This window comes from Schistocerca americana, chromosome 4 (assembly GCF_021461395.2).
Source record: "Schistocerca americana isolate TAMUIC-IGC-003095 chromosome 4, iqSchAmer2.1, whole genome shotgun sequence".
In the NCBI taxonomy this organism is placed as follows: domain Eukaryota; kingdom Metazoa; phylum Arthropoda; class Insecta; order Orthoptera; family Acrididae; genus Schistocerca; species Schistocerca americana.
This window is the reverse complement of record NC_060122.1, coordinates 604,107,734-604,131,764: the sequence shown is the minus strand read 5'-3', so window position 1 is coordinate 604,131,764 and position 24,031 is coordinate 604,107,734.

Below are 24,031 nucleotides of genomic sequence, written 5' to 3'. Positions count from 1 at the left end.
ACTGCATACGACCGAGGCACACAGGGCCAACACCCGGCATCATGGTGTGGGGAGCGATCTCCTACACTGGCCGTACACCACTGGTGATCGTCGAGGGGACACTGAATAGTGCACGGTACATCCAAACCGTCATCGAACCCATCGTTCTACCATTCCTAGACCGGCAAGGGAACTTGCTGTTCCAACAGGACAATGCACGTACGCATGTATCCCGTGCCACCCAACGTGCTCTAGAAGGTGTAAGGCAACTACCCTGGCCAGCAAGATCTTTTGATCTGTCCCCCATTGAGCATGTTTGGGACTGGATGAAGCGTCGTCTCACGCGGTCTGCACGTCCAGCACGAGCGCTGGTCCAACTGAGGCGCCAGGTGGAAATGGCATGGCAAGCCGTTCCACAGGACTACATCCAGCATCTCTACGATCGTCTCCATGGGAGAATAGCAGCCTGCATTGCTGCGAAAGGTGGATATACATTGTACTAGTGCCGACATTGTGCATGCTCTATTGCCTGTGTCTATGTGCCTTTGGTTCTGTCAGTGTGATCATGTGATGTATCTGACCCCAGGAATGTGTCAATAAAGTTTCCCCTTCCTGGGACAATGAATTCACGGTGTTCTTATTTCAATTTCCAGGAGTGTATATATATATATATACAAATAGTAAAACAATTACAATATACACTTCTGGAAATGGAAAAAAGAACACATTGACACCGGTGTGTCAGACCCACCATACTTGCTCCGGACACTGCGAGAGGGCTGTACAAGCAATGATCACACGCACGGCACAGCGGACACACCAGGAACCGCGGTGTTGGCCGTCGAATGGCGCTAGCTGCGCAGCATTTGTGCACCGCCGCCGTCAGTGTCAGCCAGTTTGCCGTGGCATACGGAGCTCCATCGCAGCCTTTAACATTGGTAGCATGCCGCGACAGCGTGGACGTGAACAGTATGTGCAGTTGACGGACTTTGAGCGAGGGCGTATAGTGGGCATGCGGGAGGCCGGGTGGACGTACCGCCGAATTGCTCAACACGTGGGGCGTGAGGTCTCCACAGTACATCGATGTTGTTGCCAGTGGTCGGCGGAAGGTGCACGTGCCCGTCGACCTGGGACTGGACCGCAGCGACGCACGGATGCACGCCAAGACCGTAGGATCCTACGCAGTGCCGTAGGGGACCGCACCGCCACTTCCCAGCAAATTAGGGACACTGTTGCTCCTGGGGTATCGGCGAGGACCATTCGCAACCGTCTCCATGAAGCTGGGCTACGGTCCCGCACACCGTTAGGCCGTCTTCCGCTCACGCCCCAACATCGTGCAGCCCGCCTCCAGTGGTGTCGCGACAGGCGTGAGTGGAGGGACGAATGGAGACGTGTCGTCTTCAGCGATGAGAGTCGCTTCTGCCTTGGTGCCAATGATGGTCGTATGCGTGTTTGGCGCCGTGCAGGTGAGCGCCACAATCAGGACTGCATACGACCGAGGCACACAGGGCCAACACCCGGCATCATGGTGTGGGGAGCGATCTCCTACACTGGCCGTACACCACTGGTGATCGTCGAGGGGATACTGAATAGTGCACGGTACATCCAAACCGTCATCGAACCCATCGTTCTACCATTCCTAGACCGGCAAGGGAACTTGCTGTTCCAACAGGACACTGCACGTCCGCATGTATCCCGTGCCACGCAACGTGCTCTAGAAGGTGTAAGTCAACTACCCTGGCCAGCAAGATCTCCGGATCTGTCCCCCATTGAGCATGTTTGGGACTGGATGAAGCGTCGTGTCACGCGGTCTGCACGTCCGGCACGAACGCTGGTCCAACTGAGGCGCCAGGTGGAAATGGCATGGCAAGCCGTTTCACAGGACTACATCCAGCATCTCTACGATCGTCTCCATGGGAGAAAAGCAGCCTGCATTGCTGCGAAAGGTGGATATACACTGTACTAGTGCCGACATTGTGCATGCTCTGTTGCCTGTGTCTACGTGCCTGTGGTTCTGTCAGTGTGATCATGTGATGTATCTGACCCCAGGAATGTGTCAATAAAGTTTCCCCTTCCTGGGACAATGAATTCACGGTGTTCTTATTTCAATTTCCAGGAGTGTATAAAGACACAAAAATATCATATCTTCAGGTAAAAAATAAGGAAAAAATTTATAGTACAATAAATGGAAATCGGAGGATTTGCATTTCCGGCATTACACACTGTGTATCATGTTTTCGTATTTTCTCGTAAACTCGTAGAGTCTTACGGTTTTAATTACGTTGTTTCTTGACGTCAGGTATACATGTCTATACGAGGTTTTCTTAGAGTTTAATTTTCCTTAAACACTTCTATGTTGTTTAGGTTCCGTACATGTACAGAGCTTCTTTCGCCTTTCGCATATTCATACATACGTTTATACACACAAAAAATATCTACTACTATAATACACACTTTGCTAGTGGGGCCCTTTTTCGGTACCCTGCATCATTCCCTCAATATTCCAAAATAATTCAGAGTGTGCTGAGCATCGTCCCCTCATACTAATAATACTTACAACTAAATATTTCTTCTTACATACATAACTGCCTTACGGTCCATTAATGCGCAATAATTCCATATTTTCCTCCTTTACACTTTAGCTCTTCGGTCTTCACGTCTCTGTTTGGCTGAATTCCTCCAATTTCAGTAATTCCGGTTTCCATTATTTGGCCTTGTAGCATACAGATGCCAACTGTGTTGGTTTTGTCCACTGCCATTAAAATGATTTCCGCTACCGTTGTTTTGATTGGTTCAGGAATGTTCATTCCGATTACTTGTGCTCGGCTCTTCTTCATATATTGGATCAATTGAGCCAAGCACGGAAAGAAAGTATTAAAGGTCGTTCTCCGGTATGGTTACCAATTTTTCGCGTAAGTTCGCGGGTAGTTCGTTTTTCAGAATTTTGGGAACATCTACGTGCGGTATTGGATTGTTCCAATAGCGCGTCTTAGTCAAATACTTTTCGAAATACTTTCTCAACCCGTCGTTGTTTAGGTTGAACGGTTGTGGGTTGAATATCTCATCGCAGTCTTTCTTGGACCCCAGTAGACCAATATTTCTTCAAGAAAGGCAGTTCAAATTGTTCGTAGGTGATGAACTGTTCAGCCATGTCTGTGGCCCACAAAAGTGAGTCGCCTTGTGTGAAGCCTACTACAAATCTAATCTTTTGTGCCTCAGTCCAGTTTCTTGGTAAGACATTTTTGAATGCTCTTGCGAATACAACTAGATGGGTTTTTCTGGATTCTGTGGAGAAAACTGGAAACTGTCTATGTTTTAACAGGCTCTCATCGAATATAATCGTCGAAATGCAAGGCGGCACGCCTACTGCCTGTTGCAGCACCGCGTTTGGCGAATAGCCATTGTTTGCCTGCGCCGGTGCGTGCACATACGCCGGACTGGGCGCGTGATGTTCTGCGTTATTGACATCGTAATCTGGCACTGGCGAGTGCCTGTTGCTTGACGTAGGCAAATCATTTGAAACATTCAGTCTACCCGCAATTTCCTTACGTATTCTGTCCTCGGCTACTTTGATTTCGTTACCCAATTTTACAAAAATTTTTGTTTCCCGGTCAGTTATTGATTCATTTACATTACCGGTTTCTAAAGTCTGCCTTGATACTTCGAGTCTCCTGTTTCAGAAGACCGACTTCTTCGTTAACTTTATTAACTTGGTCAGGTATTTCTTCACATGCGGACTGTACTCTGGTTAAATTTAATTGAATAGCCTGTACGTTTTCATGTATTTCTTTTTCTACCGTTTGTGTTTGATTGTGTGTTTCTGCGATTTCTGACAGTTCCTGTTTGTTTGTAATATCTAGCAATTTCTTTTCTAAATCATTTGCCAATACATTGTATACACTATTGACTGTCTTCGATCTTTTGATCGATTTCATTGGTGAGTTTTTTTAAGCGTTGATCGAAATGTTTGTGCATATTTTCAAATTGCGTATTTACACTTGGAAACTGGAGTTGGAACCCAATTTCCATGTTTGACAATTTTGTGTTTGTCACTTTGTGGCTGATTTCTAGATTCGACAGTTTGCTGTTCGTTGTGTTGTAACTGATCTTTAAATCAGATAATTGCGTGCTCATGTTTGACATCAGACTATATAATGCCTCAAGCGTAACTGACGAAGCTTGTGTGTTTGTATTTATGCCATTATTTGTAAACATTGTTTCTCTACCACGGTCTGATTGAATCGAAACCGGGCTAGGTTCACTGATTTCACGCGAAATATTTCTATTTGATCTGGTCATCGACGCTTCATCGACTGTGTAGAAGGTTTCATTTGCAAGTGGTTCGTTATTGTTAATCCCTGTGGAGTGCAATTGAATTGTATTTATTTCTACATTATGTTGTGCTGGAAAACAAATTGCGTCATCATATACGTCACTATTGCCAGAATCGGTGACGTGTCCATGAACATTTGTCAAATTACAATTCTCCGATTGCATTGTGAAGATATTATTTTTATCTGGACTTTACTGTTAATCTAAATCTTTAAATTCTCTCACTATAGTTATTTGGTGCACGTCGAAAATTTACAAGATGGCGCACTACGTCTTCTAATTCTGCAATTGTTGAAAATAAAGAAGTAATTATCAAAGTGTAACTTTCTGTTGCCACCAACACTACTACGATTTTAATATGGAAAGGAAAATGTTCGGATTTAAGTGGAGCTAAGCCAAGGTGCAGCCGCTGCACGCGTTTGCGCTTTCCTACCTTAATTCCAGCTGAGCTGCGTCACTCACGATTACGTTAGTTTTCTAAATCCTTGTCCTTTTTCCTTCTGGTTATTGTGCCATCCGTTTATACAATTAATATTGTTTCACCTTATTCGTCATTTTCCATGTGCGGCATGTAACAGAGAAACAGGAATTAGTACAAGTACATTTGTAGTACAACAATCAAGTACTTACTCTTTGTTCCACCAGCACTGTCGCTGTCAGCGGTCGCCAATGTGGCGAAATAAAATAAAAAAATTAAATTTATTGATTTTTTGAAAAGAGGTAAAATTATGGATATAGAACAGTAAATTTAGAATTTTTGAAAGGCTTTTTTACGGACTGTATTGACCGGCTTGAATGAGGACAAATCCAGTGCTGTGTGACATTTGTCTGTAATATATTTTGCCATTCCGATTAATTGCATTTTTGAATTCTACGTCATTGTTGAGTTATTCAGTGTTCTCACCTTAGACGTAGAATTCGTCCTTCTGCCGCAATATTAATTCATTAGTCGCCATCGATGTTCTTCTCTTTGTTGACCGTGTGTATCTTCCTGAGTCGGCATCGGTTCACTTCACGAAGACGGTGGAAACCAAGGAATACAATGCTACGTCGCTTTAAATAATTCTTGTAAGACTTAGATACTTCTCAATATTTTTTATTCACAACACAATAAGACTTGCTCTGCTCGTCGCACAAACCATAAATACTAACAAGATGGCTGCGTTTCCGCACACACCAAAAATTACGTCCATCCCCTACAAGCAACAATCGAAAGTGTCTCTTAACTCCTTCTTGGAGTATGAAACAAAAGAGAATGCAATATGAACATTACAGAGATTATATTCTACATCCCTCTAAATTTAATCTTTGGCGCAGCCTTTAAGGTGTTGTATATATCTGCATCGGAATGTGTCATTACACGTGCTACTGTCGTTTGAAAACATGTTTGCTAGGTAGCTATTTAGCAGGGTTGTCATGGTTGGAGGTAGTGCTTACGTGTGATCGGCCGATGTCATTGACATCCATCCTACTTCTCTGAAGTTGTTCGAACCTGATTCACTTGTCTGTGAGTGTTAGAACAACATGGTTGAGTGCACGGTTGTGGAATACACCGACTCGATCCTTCTGTACGCCGAAGCATATGCTAATAGAAGAGCTGTTGGTCGGCTGCATCGCATACTCTTTTTGCCACAATTTCGCAACGGATTGGAGAAATGGTCACCATCACCGTTAGCTGGCCTGACTGTGGTGCTCCAAAGAACTGTCGCAGACCCTAACTGGAGGAGGCCGTACTGCATTACGTTTTCTTTTTGTTTCTTACGTTGTTAATGACTGGAACTGTTACTGGGTCATGCCTAATAAATTACTTGTAAAAGTGATGGAATTACCGGCATATTTTCAAATGGCTGTAGCACAGAAACTCTACGCTTCCGGGCATTGGTTTCAATTCAAAATATTATCTACTCAGTCCCCTCTACAAGTAGAAGGAGATTGTATCGGAAATTTCAGAATACTATCTGTAATTACGTAAGAATTTTGTAGTTGTCTGTAATGCCATCATTGAAGACCTTGTAGGATTAGTATGTATTCCTCAAGCACCCATCTTACAGAACAGTATTTTCTGTTTGCTTATGACATCCAGTGGAATGCAAATCGTGGAACTCTATTAATATCGTGTTCCTTAACTTGTGGTAAGCCTTTGATACAGCACCATATCGGCACCCATAAACTAAATACGGGTTCACAAAGTAATGGAAAAGCTATACGGTTGCTCTGAAGACTTTATTTTAAAGTATTACGTCGTTATTAATCTGGGAACATTGTCACAAGCGATATCGCTTTAACTCTCTACGCTGGTAGCAGATGATGCTGTTGTAAATGTCGTTATAAACTGCTACGAAGTGCAGGAAGATATGAAAATTATCAGCCCTTCGTGAAAAGACTAGCAGCTAACGCTCAACATAAATGAAAGGATAGGAAGGCACGTAAACAGGCGAAAAGACATGACATTGTGTGAATACACGATCGTCTACCGATCACTGAAATTAAGTCACAAATGAAGTGTCCTAAAATAGCCGTCTGGAAAATTTAGGTCGTAATAAATACAGACGTGAGGAAGATAGAATTAATACTGAGATTCACTGCAAGAATACCAAGAAAGTGTAACTAATCTACAACGGACATACAGTCTGACAATATTTATATTAAATACTTTAGCAGGAATATATTTCGCCTATTAATACGCTGAGGTGACAAAAGTCATGGGATACCTCCTAATATCGTGTCGCAATTCCTTCTACCCGGTGTAGTGTAGCAGCTTGACGTGGCACGAAGTGAACAAGTCGTTGGAAGTCCGCTGCAGAAATATTGAGCCATGCTGCCTTCATAGCCGTCCATAATTACGGAAGTGTTGCCGATGCAGGACTTCGTGTACGAACTGACCTGGCGATTACGTCCCACGAATGTTCTATGGGATTCGTGTCGGGCTATCTAGGTGGCCAAGTCATATGCTTGAACTACCCAGAATGTTCTTCAAACCAATCGCGAACAACTGGGGCCCGGTGACATGTCTGGCAACATGAAGTCTATCAATGATTGCAAATGGTGGCTCTGAGCACTATGGGACTTAACGTCTAAGGTCATCAGTCCCCTAGAACTTAAAGCTACTTATACCTAACTAACCTAAGAACATCACACACATCCATGCCCGACGCAACATTCGAACCTGCGACCGTAGCGGTCGCGCGGTTCCAGACTGTAGCGCCTAGAACCGCTCGGCCACCTCGGCCGGCGATTGCAAATGGTCTCCAAGTAGCCCAGCATCACTATTTTCAGTCAATAATTGGTTCGGTTGCGCCACAGGACCTATTCCATTCCATGTAAACACATCCGACAAAAAAATGGTTCAAATGGCTCTGAGCACTACGGGACTTAACATCTGACATCATCAGTCCGCTAGACTTAGAACTACTTAAACCTGACTAACCTGCCCGAGGCAGGATTCGCACCTGCGACCGTAGCAGCGGCGCGGTTCCGGACTGAAGCCCCTAGAACCGATCGGTCACAGCAGCCGGCAAACACATCCGACACCAACAATGAACCACCATCACTTTTTACAGTTTTTAAGACATTTCCGCCATTTGACTGTTAATCGTTCATTTATCTTACACAATTACGATTTTTGCTTTGTTCAAAAATGGCTCTGAGCACTATGGGACTTAACATCTGTGGTCATCAGTCCCCTAGAACTTAGAACTACTTAAACCTAACTGACCTAAGGAAATTACACACATCCATGCCCGAGGCAGGATTCGAACCTGCGACCGGAGCAGTCGCGTGGTTCCGGACTGAGCGCCTGAACCGCTAGACCACCGCGGCCGGCTTTAGCTTTGTTGCCGTTCTGTGACATGTCATCGTCGAAAAAACAATTTCTGATCTTATTGCGCAGTTGTCGTTTTACAGGGTATCAGTACGTATCTTGGATACGTACATGTCTTGGATATGTACTCGTGTCCTGCAATACGACAACAGGGCTATGAGACCAGAAATATGTTTTTCAACGATGACATGTTGCAAACAGGTCAGACATACAGTATTTTAACATTTCAACAAGCACTTGAGATTGGCTACAAAGCCAAAATCATGATTGTGTAAAATAAATGAACAATCAACAGACAAATGGCGGAAATTTATTCCAAAAATTCCATATGGCTATGGTCCCTTACGAATGAAATATAATTTACAGCTTGCCGTGTTGATAACATGGGTCCACAGCTTCGTGTGGGTCTGCGCCATACTCAAGACCTACCATCACCTCTTACCAACTGAAATCGGCACTCATCTGACCAAGCCACGGTTTTCTGGTCGTCTAGGGTCCAACAGACACGGCCAGGAGAGGCGCTGCAGGCGACGTCATAGTGTTAGCATCGAGGCCAACGAGAAAGACTTTTTTCTCGTTGGCCTCGGTTAGCATAGACACGTCGGTCGTCTGCTGCCATAGCCCATTAATGTCATGTTTCGTCGCATTGTTCATCGTACGTCCCACACTGATTTCTGTTGTTATTTCACGCAGTTTTGCTTGCCTTCTTGGTCGTCAAGTGAAGGGCGTCGGCCACTACGTTGTCCGTGGTGAGACACAATGCCTGCAATATCATATTCTGGACACACTCTCGATACTTTGGAACTCGTAATATTGAATCCCCTAACGATTTCCGAAATGGAATGTCCCATGCGTTTAGTTCCAACTACCTTTCCGTGTTAATTCCCGTCGTGCAGTCACAAACATATCGGACATCTTTTCATATGAATCACCTGAGTATAAATGACAGCTTGCACTGCCCTTTTCACCTTGTGTACCACCATATCGCTATCCCATGACTTTTGTCACCTCAGTGTATTTTGATTTATTGTTGGGTGCTAGGTAAGGCTGAATCTTGCTTCATGAATGGGAATGAAAATTTAGGCCAAATAATTAACAAATACATTCGCCATTTATTGTTTGCCTAGAATTAAGGTACAGAGCACTTGCAATAGAAACAGGAACAAAATGTTACCGCATCCATAACATTTCCACCAGAGAGTCGATTGGCCACGGTGTTAGTTGATGGGTTTGCATGCAGTAAAGTGTTTTGGCCTGATTATCGTAACACGCGTACACGACACCATGAGTCGGCTGCAGAAGTACTCTAGCGCGGGGTAAAGGCCAGCATCCAGTTTTCGCACTAGGATCAACGATCATTATACGGCAATTCAACTGACATACATTTAGCGCTGCAGGGTGATAATATTCACCATCTGACGACGTTGGCGGACATGTGGCGAATTTACGTGAATCGAATGAAAACTAAGGTTAGCAGCTAAGTTTACTCAGTGACTGCAAAATTGACAGCTGCCTCGCGAGACTTAAGTGCTGACAGTTCTGATTTTCAACGTATAGAGTGACTGTAATTAAGGTTAAACTTTCAAATCGCTGTAGAAATAACGCTACTGGTCAGAATGATGTCAAATTGCAACGGAATATTATCGGCGAAGGGGGGAAACGTATGGCAGAACAAAAATAAATAGTTACAAAATGTAGCAATAGATGGTGCTGTAAGCATCATAATTTAACAGTGGTCGACTACAGATGACAAATGAATCATGCAACAATGCCTAAGGTTTATGTCTGACGTTAAACAAACTGTACTACTCAGTGTGCATGGGCGTACAGATGTGATACTGTTAGTTACGTAAGCCCATTCACCACGGCACGGTCATATCACATCGGATGGGAAAATCGGTTTTTAGTTGTCCTGAGGCCAAAACCCGCATAAAAAGTATGAATCAAAATCAAATCGGATTACAAATTTTCGTGTAACTGGCGCAAAACATATTCAATATGCTATCCACCGTTTTCTGCAACAAGTTGAAATCGAGAAACAGCATGTTCCACAACTGATCGAAGTGTTTAAGTGTTTCCGGGGTCATGTTCAGAATGTGTTGTGCAATGTGTACCTTCAATGCAGCTAACTTTGCAATCGGAACACTGAACACAATGTCTTTCAGGTAGCCCCACAGCCAGAAATCACACGAATTAAGACTAGGCGATCGGGACGGTCAGGCTGTAGGGAAATTCTTGCATTTCCGAAATGGAGCTTCAGCAGCTGCTTAACTGGATTTTCAATGTACGGAGGTGCGCCATCCTGCATAAAAAAGATCGCATCCACACATCCACGTTGTTGGAGAACTGGAATGACGTGGTTGCGCAAAAGACACTCATAGCGCTTACCAGTGACGGTACAGGTAACAGGACTGGAAGCACCTGTCTCTTCGAAAAAATATGACCCTATCATAAACGATGCCGTAAGCCAGCACTACACAGAAACCTCTTCAGGATGACGTGGTACTGATTGATTTGCGTGTGGATTTTCCGTTTCCCACATTTGTCAATTCTGTGTGTTGACATATCCTGTCAGATGGAAGCGGGCTTCGTCTGTCCACAAAATCTTCCACCTCCTATCATTCTCTACTTCCATGCGAGCAAGAAATTCTAAAGCAAAGGTCTCTCTTGCTGGCAGGTGAACAAGAAACAACTCGTGCACATGGCTAATTTTGAATGGATAGCAAGGAAGGATGTTTCGTAGGATTTTACGCACCGAGCTCACGGGTATGTCCAATGTTCGGGAAATTCTCCGTGCACTACACGTTTGCACACCACTACTCGTCTCCTCTTGCAATGCTGTGGCCACTGGTTCCGCTGACGTCGAATCAATTCGTTTCCTCCCTCTACCTGGTTGCGTACCAAAAGGACTCGTCTTTTATAATTTTCGAATCATTTTCTGTAGACCTAAGGCAGTCATCGGACCAACGCCTTTTTCCAAACTCTTCAGTGTCCGGATCTTCTGCAGAGCGACGTGTGCACAGTCATCACTCTCGTAATACAGCTTTACACGCAGAGCGCGATCCTGCATTGGCACAGTTATGGCGAACGTCGCAGATGCGAAAGGAGGAAAAGCGGTATAGCGGGCGCGTTTATACCAACAATGGGTCATGTGCATGACAGATGTTTACTTTTACGTATTTTGACACATACCAGCGCCATCTATTGATCAATTTTCACACTATTTTTTTTCTTCTGCCATACGTTTTCCCTCTTCTCCGTTAATATTCCGTTGCAATTTGATGTCATTCTGACTAGTGGTGTTACTTCCACAGCGTTTCGAAAATTTAACTTTAATTATAATCACCCTGTATATCAGCGGACAATTTATAATACTTGCAGGGGGTTCCGTTGTAGCTACGTAGGGAACTGAGGCGGATGGGAAGAGGTTACAACCAAGAAGGGCGGTTTTTGTAATGAATTAGCGTATATTGAGATAAAATCAGTTCCCATAGCTGAGAGCAGCTTTTGCAAATGCACTGACCCTACGTTCACAATAGAGAACCTCTAACATTTCTAATCTTGCCTGCTTCCTGGAGGACTACGCAAATCACCCTTATCACGTGATCTTAACCAGATGAAAGAGGTTGGACGATCTTTTCTGAAATAATAACTGATTAGTGGGGAAAGCGTGAAACAAGGTACAATCACAAATTACTCCACCTTTTTTCTATGTAAATTCTGAAAGATCGTTGTAAAGTAATTCAAATCACACGCAAAAAAGGCAGCGAAAATTAGAATCAAATTTTTGAGTAGCTCACAGAAAATCGATGGAACTGATTCTAACTTTTGTCGGCAGAACTATTAGACAATATCTGTTCATTAACCTTTTGGTTATCAAAGACTAATTATTAGTAGCTTATCTGATCAAATGTTTGTTGATGAAATAGGTCACACACAAAATCAACAGAATCACTGTACCAAGTAACAAAGAGTAATTGTAGCTATGGTTTTAAATAACCAAAAGGAAATCAACTGTAATAATTTAAGGAAATGCAAATAATCATTAGGGAAATGTTTAAATGGTGAGCAGTCTCTGTTCTAGTCAAAATTGCGTTACCTAGACACAATGTTTGCCTAGATAAGAAAAACTCACGGCTATCAGAACTGAAGATTATTTAGTACCATTGATTTAAATAAATTCGAACTCCTTAAATGAATTAAAAATATTCAAAATTCAGCGGTTTGAGATTCCCTAATAAACCCAAACCAAACAACAGCACACACTGAGTCAAGAAATGAAAGGTTAAAAGAATAGTTTCGCAATGTTATTGCATTTGAGTTGCTTTACTATCACTGTAATGGCATTTTCTTTCAAAGTATAATGATTTTCCTATATCTGATACTTGCTGTGAACAAACGGACTGACTGAAAGGTTAAAAGAATAATTTCGCAATGTTATTGCATTTGAGTTGCTTTACTATCACTGTAATGGCATTTTCTTTCAAAGTATAATGATTTTCCTATATCTGATACTTGCTCCGAACAAACGGACTGACTGACTGATCACGGCGTTACTTCAGAATGATTTAGATCAGGGAAAGCTAAGAACTCGGCATTCATACAGAAGTCTCGCACGCCCATGCTGATCTCTCTCGGCTTTCTGCACTAGAACGCCACGCTGTCTCAGCAGCAAGACGGGGAAACTGCGAATGCAGTGTATTAGGTTGCAATACTGTCGAGCAAGGAACATCAACAATGTAGGTCATAAGCAAAATAATTTTTCAGTCCTGGGTGTATTTAATTATTTCAAATGTTCAAACATGTGTGAGTTCTTAAGGGGCCAAACTGCAGAGGTCATCGGTCTCTACAATTTCACACTACTTGAACTAACTTATAATAAAAACAACACACACACACACAAACACACACACACACACACACACACACACACACACACACACACACACACACACATGCCCCAGGTAGGACTCGAACTTCCGGCGGGAGGGGCCGTGCAGCCCGTCACATGACGTCTCAAACCGCGCGGGCACTCAACGCGACGTTATTTCCTGTGCGCTTAAGACACAATAAAAGTCCTATTTCTGGCACAAACTGGCTGGAAACGGACAGACGCAAGTACCTTTGCACATTTTCTTATTCAGTTACATAATCGAAAAAAGCCTTTGACGCACATCTGTTTGTCGAAACACTGATGTCATCTTTGCAATCCCGTTACGGAGACGTGCTAAACAGCACTGAAGTCCTGAATAGTTCTAATGTAAAAAGAATTGTTTTTTAAAAGGGGAATTATATTGCAGATCGATCAGTTAAATCAGGACATGCAACAGGACGCTTTCGCTTGAAATGGCAAATGGTCTCGAAAATCAGTCAAAAACAAATGTAAGTGTTCTCAAGTTTTGCAGAAAACTCTTCCTGCAATTCTTTAAAAGACACAACGAATTTCTCAGAACTCGCGTTTTCTTTAACGCCAGTGAGTTACTTAAATGGGCAGTGCTCCTTGTAAGAAATTGTCCGTTCCACAATGTGACTATTTTCTTAAATGAATCGACTTTCCCCATGAAATGAGATAAAAATTGCTTCTCACTTTGCAAGTATCCACTTTCCATGTCAAATAAGATAAAAATTGCTTCTCACTTTGTAAAGTTTTCTTGACAACTCCTTCTATTCCATAGAAGAGTTTCCGTTATTTTAATGTGAAAAGGGTGCCGGGTAGGAATTACTAACTCACAGTTTCCTTTTTTTTAAAAAAAAAATACATGAATGACCAGCATGTATACATTCTTACAGAATAATTTGTGATGTAAATATAAAATGACTCGTTCCACATAATTTTCATTTACCATGCAAACAATCCATGGCAAATGAAATTAACTAATTAACTATCAAAAGTGCTTCTTGATGTACAGAACAATGAATAATCCCGAGGAAATCGTCTGTCGATAGTTGTAAATTCTGCTCGTTCATCAACAGCTAAATTTTTAAATGATTTCTGTACGGTGTTTTATCGCTGTTCCATAGCAGATTTTCGGTACCGCCGATCAAGCGACTGCATAATACATATTGAGAATACTCATCCTTCTCTTGCGTGATTCCCAATCACTTGTAAAGGTTTGTGACGATAGAACACTAGACTGATTCTTCTCGTGCAAACACCAACTGGAACAAACAGAGAAGGATATAGCCCTGTCACTGAGTCTGCCGAACCGAAGAAATTCCTGCCGATCGAAAAGTGCTGCACCAGTCGTCGGAGGAAACAGTGTTTCATCGAACTGCTAAATGAAATGTCGCGCTGTACCGAATAGTTACAAGATAGACTAAGAGCAGCCGAGATGTACTAAGAAGTGCAGAGACAGGGTGACCCTCTGATAACACACGTGCCGGCCATAGTGCACACACGTGCCGTTTTGCAGGCCATGGCCTACCCCGATTTAGATCATTCTCCAACAAAACAAAACTGGATCCTAGTCCCGGTAACAACTACAGTTAATGACGAGGTTGAGGAGTCAGAGTTTTACACGACAGCGAAGGTCGCCGATTGTTCACGTGCTACTGTAGTGAGCATGTATGGAAAGTGATTGCAGTACAGCGAAAACATTAGTGGCTGACAATACGTTGGACGTCCACATTTTATCGCAGAAAATGGTGGTCAGAGGCTCGCCTGCTGTGTAAAGCAGGACTGACGCCGATCTGTGGCAGGTCTGACGACAAAGTACAATGCTGGTGTAGGCACAAGTGTTTTGGAGCGTATCGTTCAGCGCACATGGTTCTCTACATCAGACGACCCCTACGTGCTGAGATGTCGCGTCAACGGAATCGGCAATATTGCTTTCAGTGAGCAAGGGATCATCGAGATTGGACAACGGATATACTGAAACGTCACCTGGTCAGATGATTCAAGTTTGTTACACCAGGTGGATGATCGTTTCCAACTACACAGTGATTCAGGCTCGGAACATGCAGCGCATCATATCGGTGAGGGACGTTCATTCACCTGGGCTTCCGTGGGACCTGTCGTAGTAACAGAAGAAACCATGGCAGGTGCAACACATTCTTTTATTCTTGGCCAGTCGCTGTTGAAAAAAATGCGGGATTTGTTATGGGATATCGTGGAATATTCCCACTTCAGGTCCTACAGTTTCATGCAGTTCCAACAGGTGGCGGCTCTATACGTAGCCACCAAAATAGCGTCTTTAAGGGAGGTGCGTTCCAAGGAGAGTTTAGCAGACGTTCATAAGCGCTTGCAAAATGTGTACGGAGAACTGGCAGTGAACAAAAGCGCGGTGAGTCGTTGGACAGGCGTCTGTCATCATCGCAAAAGGATTGCACAGTCGTGTCCGTCCAGCCGCAAGGCCTTGGCTCTGACATCGAGCAGTAGAGTGATACCATGCTGGCATGTAGGCCCTCCCAATAATGTGGCGTAAGTCCGTCACATTAAATGGTGTTTATTTTGGAAACCAGGTTAATAATATGGTGTGTTGGAATCCTGAATAAAGCCAACCTGCTTTCAGAATAAAAATGTTACATTACTTATTGACGTCCCTCGTATGTAAAAGAAATTCTTTTGTAATGGATAAATAAACCACCATTTTACTCTTTCAGTCTTATAAACATAAACTCTATACCGATGATGTTGTTCGGAGATGGCCCAGTAACTATTGCTAAGAGGAAGAATAATCTACATAGAGAAGCATGTTAACTACTGTACTACTTGCAAATTTACTGATGAGTCCAAACGTTATGGCCACCTGATTATTATCGTGCCGGTACACCTTTGGAATGCAGTTTCTGTAGGTATGTGACGCCAGATGACGAAGCACAGGTCACGTAATTCCTGTAAATTACGGGCCAGTGATCAGCAAGCTCGGGTACTGTAACGGTAACCACGACCACGTTAAACGGATATCGATGTTAACGTTATACCTCTGCGAGGAATTTTTGAGAAATTTTACATTGAGATAACCTGACGGAAACAGAACAATCAAACTGGGATTTGTTTCAGAAACACTGCAGCAGAGTACAACTAAACAGTACACAGGTGGGTCAGGAACAGACGTTCTCACTGCACAAATGTAAGCTATAACATTACATATTAAAATCTGTCGCCAGCCTAAATAGGCATTCTTGTGTCAAGAAATGTAATAAAGCAGAAGGCAGTGCTAAGGCTAACCTAACCTTCTTCGGCACATACACACTAAACTATTTCTTTATACCTGTTCACACTACAACACAGTAACCTAACCTTGCAGATAAATGTACTACTAACTTAGAGGTCAGTGAAACAAATGGCAAATGTGATAAGAAGCAGTAACATATGTCTCTGAACAAAACGTACCTTAAATGAACTAGATGCAGCAGTTTATAGAACCAATTACCACCTAGTAGCAATACTAAACGGAAAAGTTTGAAATGATTCTGATTTAAATCAGGCAGTCTGTTAATGATCGTACTCTATAACATCATTCCTTACTGCCTAACACAGTAAATGTCTTTCTCAAACTCGGTTTGAAGCAATTAAACAAAATTCTTATCCAGCTACACTGGCTCTGAAGGAGCCTTTGCTTTGCTTCATTAACTAACTAGCCTAGTACATGAAGACCCTTAAGCCTTCATGGTCCGAAGATCCATGCTCGTTAACTAAACTACGCAAGTATGTATGAGAAATGGTAAGTATCTGCATCAACAAACTATAACTCTTTAAATAACAAATGTGCTTTGATAACCAGTCTTTTAACCTACCCAAAATATAGTTGGCTGTGCAAATGCCAACACAACACTGAATTCAAGTTCAAACACGTTCTCATGAAATGAACACTGACAAAACTTTGTAATTTTGATCAAAGGGCATAAATGCAGCAGTTAATAATCTTCTTCACCTCAGACCAACTTTACTACTTCCAGGCAGCTTTTCCAGCAAAGCAAATTATTTAAGGAAATGACTGCAGACTGATTTAAAATGTACTGGGAGTGGAGTATTTCTTAAACTATGAAACTGAACTTTAAACACTATAACATCACACATTAGAAAACGATCACAACTATTTTTACAGTTACCGAATAAGTCTTTTATAATAAATTAGAACAATCGGAACTAAATTCTCTAATATAGGATTCCCGTCCATGTTTGTGATTTGGGATAATCATAGGTGTAAGATAGAGTTTTTAGCAACACCATGATTATTATTAAAATCAACATAATTTTACAAATACCTGGTCCATTTACAGAGTGTCAAATATAAACAATATAGTGGTAGGCTGGTGGCGTAATCTGCAGTGGCTGTTAACATGGAGGTGATGCCGTCATGGCAATACTGTTGGCGTCGACTTATTACAGATCTTCTTGGCGTTGGAATTATATTTTTGCAGGGCCAAAAACAATTCCATGATAATAGTATTACCAAATGCAGCGTTCAAGGCCCATAAATATTGCTCTTAAGATCTTCTGCCTTCCAAACTCCAAGAATATTGCCCCACCACGAAAAGTATAACGTTTCTCATTGGATAGACAGAATTTTTGTAGGCGGAGCTTAAGGTTAACATTGAGACCCTGATTGGTCAGATGAAAACACAGCCAGATAGTTTTTTTAAACCAACTTCGGTAAATTGTTGTAAGGGGAAGTTAGGAGAGAGTTGCTTCCGAGACGGCGAGGTGAGCGGAGCTGTGCTGCCCGCTGCCCCCTGACGAACACCGACAAGGTAATGAATGCATAACAGCGCATAAAGCTTCACTCAGAACTGCAGAAGTCTCATCTGTTACACCCCCTTTTTGCTTAATACTAGTGTCGATCGTCAATTAAAGCTCATGGTGTTCGCATTTGCCACTTGAAGTAAAAATCTGAAACGCAATGATTTTTCTGTTATATAGTTATTGAGAAGCCACATCAGCCACTGTAATTTACGACAAGTTAGATAAGTAATTAAAGATAATTGAGGGTCACTGTAGACCATTTCGACAGCTTTCTCTTTTGTGAAACTTAGTTTAAACCTAGATTATAGATGTGATATGGTATAGGTCATCCTTCGATCCATTGTGGAACTTGGAAACCCACTCAGCGAATATTTGTTCACATTTTTGTTGAACGCAGTTGGTTTTTACCATCCGGTATTAAAACATTTCCTTTTATCAATAGTGCAATTTATAAACAATGTTTTGTGAGTAGAATAAAATATCCAATGGTAAACTTAACTGCTTTTTCGACGTTATTTTACCAGCTAACTAAACATAGGAAAGCCTTGAACCCCTTCCACTAAATTTAGTTAGTATTAAGATAGGAAGCAGAAAGGAAGAATGGAGATATTGGGAAATATTTATTTATTTATTTTTTTACTTGCTTTACTCCCAGATAGATGTCAATACATATGAATGAGTCATTTCTGGATAGAAAAATAAGATGACTGGGTGGTCACCGAAAACTGCAGTATTAGACCTTGAAATGGCTACAACTATAGCTATGGAAACAGTGTTCCCAGAAACATTCCATTCTAGTTGCAATTTTCACTTTAGCCAACGTCTGTTGCCGAAAGTAAAAGAACTGGGGTTAAAGAAGGAATACAGGGGTAGAAAAGAAGTCCGATCGTTTTGCCGCTTGTGCGCTGCGGTGATACACCTTCCACCAAACAGTCTTGATGGTAATAGTAGAAGAAATGCCCAGTGGATTAAAAGGTTATGAAATTCGCAAACTATATGGTCAATAAACAGAGAGAAAATCCTACTGCACTAAGTGAAACGTGGAATTTTTTTAGTAAGCGGCTCAGAACCACGAATACTCTCGAAGACACAGGAAAGTAAACTTCTCACTATATCAAAAACAGCCGAACGTATACTTTCTGATAAATAAACTGAAGAAGGAATCAGTAAACGTAGTATTTGACATTAAATAGAGTCCATTGTCCCGCCCCTTCGAAAAAGAAGTTCAAGAAAGATATAACTTGGGGCATTTAAGGAGACATTGAAAATCTCTGGTCTTCTTATAAAAATGGAGTGTGACATTAAAATTAATGATATAAGATAATAAGTTCAGTCATTCAGTGCAGTAGCGCTGTAGAAAAAGAAAAGAACTAAAAATTAAAAAAATGAAAAATAAAAATAAAAACGCATAAAATACGAATATAATACGAATATAACTGGAGTTCTGAGGGTTTCGTACGAACTTAATTGTGTATATAGATAGTTCAGTTGTGTGTGTATATAGTTATCGATAGCTTTTGATATGTTAGTTTGTAACTATCAAAATGTGACATATGTGACCGTATCTTTTGATTTTATTGTCTTAGAAGCTTAAATTTTTTAAACCACCAAGGAACCACAGGTCTTAGTATTTGACATACATGTCAACTTGATATGTGGACCCGTTCCTGAGAGAAACTGGTTTTAACAGAAGAATAGACTGACAGGCAACGAAGTGATCCTATAAGGGCTCTGTCTTTATCCCCTGAGGTCCCGGACTGTAAAAAGAGTAAAAGAGGAAAAATAAAAATAATTTAAACCTACCCATGCACTATGCGCTTAGCCAGTCTTAAGGCTGGATAAAATGTGAAGTGCTGTTCTTATTACAAAATGATCGGAAGCGTCTCTGGGACTTTTGCGACTTCCTTTGACGGTCGCCCAAACCATGGCTAAATATTTGTGGTTGGAAACACCACGTTGACGTCACGGGTCGCAAAGCTAGAGTGGTTGCACCAAGGAATTAAAACTCAGAAACCCAGGTGCACGGCCACCTCAGCCCCTTTCTCGCGGCCTTCAACAGTTACAAAAGTGGTTCAAATGGCTCTGAGCACTATGGGACTTAGCTGCTGAGGTCATCAGTCCCCTAGAACTTACAACTACTTAAACCTAACTAACCTAAAGACAGCACACACATCCATGCCCGAGGCAGGATTCGAACCTGTGACAGTAGCGATCTCGCGGTTCCAGACTGTAGCGCCTAGAACCGCTCGGTCGCTGCGGCCGGCCTCAACAGTTAGAGCTGGACGGTGCACTCAGAAGACGCTAAGGGAGATCGCGGTCCGCCACTGGATTTATTGTCCACTGCATTAGCAGGAGCTCACAATGCGCTAGAGGTGATCTATTCCAGGCGCAAGACAATAATCATGTGTCCCGTGTCAAAGTCGCTTATGTCAGTAATTTTCCCCATTTGCGGCTGTATCGTCGCTAGAATGGTTCCGAATCGTATTTGATCCGCTTACACTGATGAGCCAAAACATTATGACCGCTGACCACCACGAAGTTGTATGCTGCCCGGTGACGTTGAGAGCATGTGACACGGTAAGAGACGAATGGGGAATCATTCTAGCGATGCTAAGTGGTGCAAATGCAGAAATCCACCGACGTAAGTGATTTTGACATAAACCAGATTGTTGTGGCCCAGTGTCGGAGGGAGAATTTCAGAAACGGCGAAGCTGGTCGGCTGTTCCCGTGCTGCTGTAGTGAGCATCTACGGAAAGTGTTTGAAGAGTGCTGAATCAACGAGTAGGCGACCAGAAGTTGGACGTCCATACCTCATCACAGAACTCAGGTATTGGAAGCTTGTCCATTCTCTAAAGCGGGATAGCAGGTAATCTGTGGCAGATCTGACGACAGAGTTCAGTGCTGACGCAGGCACAAGTGTTTTGGAGCACACCGTTCAGCACACAGTGTAGAACATTGTGTTCCGCAGCAGAGGACCCCAGCATGTTCCCATGTTGACCCTACAACATCTTCAGTTGTGTAGAACATTGTGTTCCGCAGCAGAGGACCCCAGCATGTTCCCATGTTGACCCTACAACATCGTCAATTGTGATTACAGTGGGCACGGGGTCATCGAGATTGGATCAATGAAGTCGTGTCGCCTGGTCGAATAAATATCGTTTATTGTTAAACTAGGTCGACGGTGGTGTTCAGTTATGCCGTCATCCAGCCGAACGGCTGCTCGAAACATGCAGCGCGCCACTCACGCAGGCTGTTGGGATCAGTATTATGTTATGGGAGGCACTCAACTGGGCTCCCATGGGACCTGCGGTAGTAATAGAAGGCACCACGTTAGCTGTGGACTATGTGAATATTATTAGGGACCACCTGTAGCCCTTATGCTTGATGTCTTTCTCAACAGTGATGGCATCTTCCAGCAGGGTGGCTGTGCGTGACACGAGGTCAGAATCATGATGCAATGGTTTGAGGAGCGTAATAGCGAAATCACGTTGATGTCTTAGCCATCTAATTCGACTCATATGAATCGGATGAAACCCATCTGGGACGCTATGGGGCGCCAGCTCCGCGCCCGCAAAACAACCACCCCTAAATTACTGAAAGTATGTATGACCTGTGCGTAGGCATCTGGTACCACAAACCTCTAGAAACCTATCAAGTACTTGTCGAATCCATGGCGCACAGAATCAGTGCTGAATTTCGTTCCAGAAGTAGACCAACCAGCTTTTAAGTATGTGGTCAGAATGTTTTAGCTCATCAGTGTATATACATCCCTTTCCGCGTCACGCGCCCCTAACGCCAGCAAGTGGTATTTAATTTCGCTGTGGGCAGGACCATGATAATGTTCCGGTTTTTTAATGTACCCTACAACAAAAGATATGTTACGGCGTTTTTATGAAAACAAAAATTAGGTCCAAAATTCCGTAAATAGGAACGTAATAGAGCAAGTAATAAATCTGAAACACTTCGGATGCAGTATAGCATACGAACGCAAACTAATTTTCAGTGTAAGATAGAGAAATGGTACTGTGTACGAACCTTGTAACGGCCCTCTTTTTCATCATATCAACTCTGTGACCATTTCGGTCATTACTCTCCATCACATTTGGGTTTGGAAATTATCACTGATCTCGATTCCTTAATTAATTATTTTCATCTTCTACATTTTCCAGAAAAGTTAACAACCACTTCTGATTGATGCGTACGTATCTTTTTGTATTATCACGTTTCTTCCCTCAGTTTCTATAGTCTTTCAGGTGTTGATCTCCTCCGTTTCAGATATTCAGATTTTCGGAGCCAATCACAGTGCAGCGTCTTAATAGGGCTTACTCAAGGACAATGCTTAACATTTACAAAATAATTTATTGTCCAAGATGTGTTCAGAAATCTTAAACGTTTTACTATGTTGTTTACATATACTTACGATCTCCACAATTTGTATTTATGTTTTGTAAAACGACGAAGAATAGCACCAGAAATGGTCAAAATGGCTGTTATATTCAGAGAGCATCCATTACACTTGCAAATACGCGAATGACACTTACATGCCTACGTAGCATAAAACCGATAGCTGTGTGTGTGGTTTGGTTTTAGGTTACAAACTTACAAAGGAAAGTAGGACGGGCATTCAATAAGTAATGCGACACAACATTTTTTCTGAAAACAGTTGGGTTTTATTCAGGATTATAATGCACCATTTTATTCCCCACTCTTTTGGATACAAAATCCTATTTTGCGACGTAATCTCCTTTCAAAGCGACGACCTTACACCACATTATTTGTTGGGCCTATATGCCCGCATGACACCACTATACTGCTCGACGTCGGAGCCAAGGTCTTGCTGAACCAATAACAACCCCATCATCCACGTACTCCTTCTCGTGGAGTGTGTCCTCCATTAGGCTAAACAGATGGAAGGTGCGTGATCCAGGCTGTAGGATGGATGAGGAAAAACATTCTAATAAAGTTGCCTCAACACCTCTCGGGTACGCAGACTTGTGTGAGATCTTACGTTGACATGGAGAAGTTCGTTTTCATTATTGTGGTAACAAACAATCTGAAGTTGTTTCTTCAATTTCCTGAATGTAGCACAATACACTTCAGGGTTGATCCCACTACTATGACGGAGGACATCAAACAGAATAACCCCTTCAGAGTTCCAGAAATCTTCCCCATGACCTTACCGGCTGACGGTGCGGCTTCGAACTTCTTCTTCAGAGGACAGGTGGTGTGGCGGCGCTTCGAATTGATGAACCGCTGGTTCATCGCCTATGACACTGTTCAACAAAAAATTGTCACGATCAGCCTCGTAAAGTGCAAGAAATTCCCCGCAGATGGCCTTTCGTTACTCTTTATGGTCATGTTTTAGGTGGCGAGGAAACCAACGGTCACACACCTTTGAGTGCTCCAGTCGGTGGACGAGTGTGTCAGCACTACCAACAGAGACGTCCAGTTGAGCAGCGAGGTGTTTGGTTGCTCCGTCGATCACCTCGAATGAGAGTGTCCGCACGTTCCAACATTGCAGGAGTCACAGCTGTATGCGACCGGCCGACTCGCTGGGGACCGGATAGGTATGCGTGACCAAACTCCGATGATGACAGACGCCTTGCCTAAGGACTCATCGCGCTTTTGTTCACTGACAGCCACAGTAGACATTGTGCAAGCGCCTACGAATATCCGTGACGCTCTGGTATTTCGCCAGAAGAAACTAAATGATACCAGAATGAGATTTTCACTCTGCAGCGGAGTGTGCGCTGATATGACACTTCCTGGCAGATTAAAACTGTGTGCCCGACCGAGACTCGAACTCGGGACCTTTTGCCCTCCGCGGGCAAGCGCTCTACCAACTGAGCTACCAAAGCACGACTCACGCCCGGTACTCACAGCTTTGCTTCTGCCAGTACCTCGTCTCCTACCTTCCAAACTTTACAGAAGCTCTCCTGTGACCCTTGCAGAACTGGCACTCCTGAAAGAAAGGATATTGCGGAGACATGGCTTAGCCACAGCCTGGGGGATGTTTCCAGAATGAGATTTTCACTCTGCAGCGGAGTGTGCGCTGATATGAAACTTCCTGGCAGATTAAAACTGTGTGCCCGACCGAGACTCGAACTCGGGACCTTTTGCCTTTCGCGGGCAAGTGCTCTACCAACTGAGCTACCGAAGCACGACTCACGCCCGGTACTCACAGCTTTACTTCTACCAGTACCTCGTGTCCT